Below are 2,500 nucleotides of genomic sequence, written 5' to 3'. Positions count from 1 at the left end.
AGAAGGACAAAAGCCCCACTTGGGTGCCGAAGCGAACTCTCCCAGCACAGCGCACGCGCCAACACATCCGCACAGCTGCGATACAAACCACCAGCGAGAACCGCTGGGGCGACCGAGCAGCAGACGGCGTCGCGGCGCCGAGCGCCGGGCGGCGGCGCATCCTCAACGCACACAGTCCTCAATCGGACCAGCACACTGAAGATGTCCACCGCGCTTCGCACCGGGCCCGCGAGGACCTACTTTGGCCGCACGGCGCCGCGCGCAGGGTGCGCCGGCGCGCAGCTGCGACGCCTGCCGCGTCCGTCGGCCGGCGCGCCTGCCACTGGCCGCCCCCACCAGCCGGCTGTAGCGCGTGCGCCCACGCACCGCGCGGCCAGCACGCCGGGAGGCGCCCCCTCACCGGCCGGGGACGGTCCCACCCAGCCACCGCCGCGTATCGCTTCACACCCAGATGCCGTTCAGTTTCGTCGGCATGGTGGGTATCGCTGGAACAACCGGTTAGTACCTCAACCTATCGTCGCCATCACCGATTCACCCCTAGCGAGAACAACCGCACCACAACAGGTTACCATTTGTTCATTTGCGTAACTTCACCAGAAAACGCAGGCGTCCATCGCCATTTGCAACTTCAACGATTATTGCATGCCTGTGTCAGGTGTCACGCCACACTACGTCTGCCCACATACACGCAACAAAATGTGCACGCCTAGACAATACGTGGAAGGTGGCCCCCGTACGTATGCGATGTCCATTGCTCGAACGACTGTCAACCGGCCTCTGTAGCATGTCGCAGATATGGAACGCGGTGCACCATGCCATCACGGTGTGTGAGGAGAGACGACTAGGTCCGAATACATCAACAGACAGCTCATGCTGATCGCCATCCACGGCGTCCGTTCCTCCCACACGTCTCTATGGCGTACCACACTGCAATCCAGCTCTCATAGGGAGACGACACGTAGCTGCGTGCACAATATTTGCACTGTATGGTCCGCCGTTTTTGGGCGCAGTCGTTGTGCGGTCACACATGTGCCACGATGTATCATTCAGTACATAAGGACGAATGTGCAGTACAGATTGTGGTTCACGCGTACGACATCAGCGGACAGTTGACACAGGCCGCACCACAACGTAGCCTGAGTACGTCGCATGCGAAGGGCATTGAACATGCAAACTTCTCACCAACCAGCTTGCGAAGGCAGGGGGCAAGGTGGGGACGTGGGGAGGGGCGGCATGTACGTCCTGCTGCCATCCACATTACAGTGTACAGCAGGAGCATGTGGAAAGTGAGCAAGACTTGCAAGGTGTTTAACATGAAGCGATACACAGGGGTGCGGGCAGTGCGAGTAGCGAACTATATTGCGAGGGTTGCGGGTGGGCAACACTACAGTAATTGAACGAGTCGTATAACAATTACAGAGCAGGTTTAGGCGACAACGTGGGTTACGTTAAGGCGACAACATGGGTTAGGTTAAGGCACAACATGGGTTAGGTTAAGGCACAACATGGGTTAGGTTAAGGCACAACATGGGTTAGGTTAAGGCACAACATGGGTTAGGTTAAGGCACAACATGGGTTAGGTTAAGGCACAACATGGGTTAGGTTAAGGCACAACATGGGTTAGGTTAAGGCACAACATGGGTTAGGTTGAGGCACAACATGGGTTAGGTTAAGGCACAACATGGGTTAGGTTGAGGCACAACATGGGTTAGGTTGAGGCACAACATGGGTTAGGTTGAGGCACAACATGGGTTAGGTTAAGGTACAACATGGTTAGGTTAAGGTACAACATGGGTTAGGTTAAGGTACAACATGGGTTAGGTTAAGGTACAACATGGGTTAGGTTAAGGTACAACATGGGTTAGGTTAAGGTACAACATAGGTTAGGTTAAGGTACAACATAGGTTAGGTTAAGGTACAACATAGGTTAGGTTAAGGTACAACATAGGTTAGGTTAAGGTACAACATAGGTTAGGTTAAGGTACAACATAGGTTAGGTTAAGGTACAACATAGGTTAGGTTAGGTTAGGTTAGGTTACACGTTGTTGTACGGAAAGGTGTAGGGGGGGGGGGGGGCGGGGGCGGCAGGTTCGTTGATAGTGATTATAGTAAGTGAATGCTTGTGACATGATCAGATTTGTCACGTCAGGATGCACCTTTGGCTTATTAGAGGCGGCGCTCCAATTCTATGCTTGTGTGAGACCTGTGTCTTTGACTCATGTCATTGTTTGTGCGCTGTGACAGGAGGTACTATTGTGATGTTGGGTGCACCGTTGTATAGGACATGTGTGGGTGTTGGTGCCTGGTCTGCGCAATGGTGGATGTCGAAAGGCTGGGATATTGTATTTTCCGCACGGACCTCCTGGTCTGGTTGTGATAGTGTGGATTGTGTAATGTGGCGGAGAAGATGCACTGGATGTTGTTCCATGCTGGTGCTTACATATTGTATGTGCGCCTGTTAGAAGCAGAGAGTGGTGCGTGATCAGAGTGTCTGGCTGAC

Source organism: Schistocerca piceifrons, unplaced genomic scaffold, assembly GCF_021461385.2.
Source record: "Schistocerca piceifrons isolate TAMUIC-IGC-003096 unplaced genomic scaffold, iqSchPice1.1 HiC_scaffold_125, whole genome shotgun sequence".
Classification (NCBI taxonomy): Eukaryota; Metazoa; Arthropoda; class Insecta; order Orthoptera; family Acrididae; genus Schistocerca; species Schistocerca piceifrons.
This window is presented reverse-complemented; position numbering follows the sequence as displayed.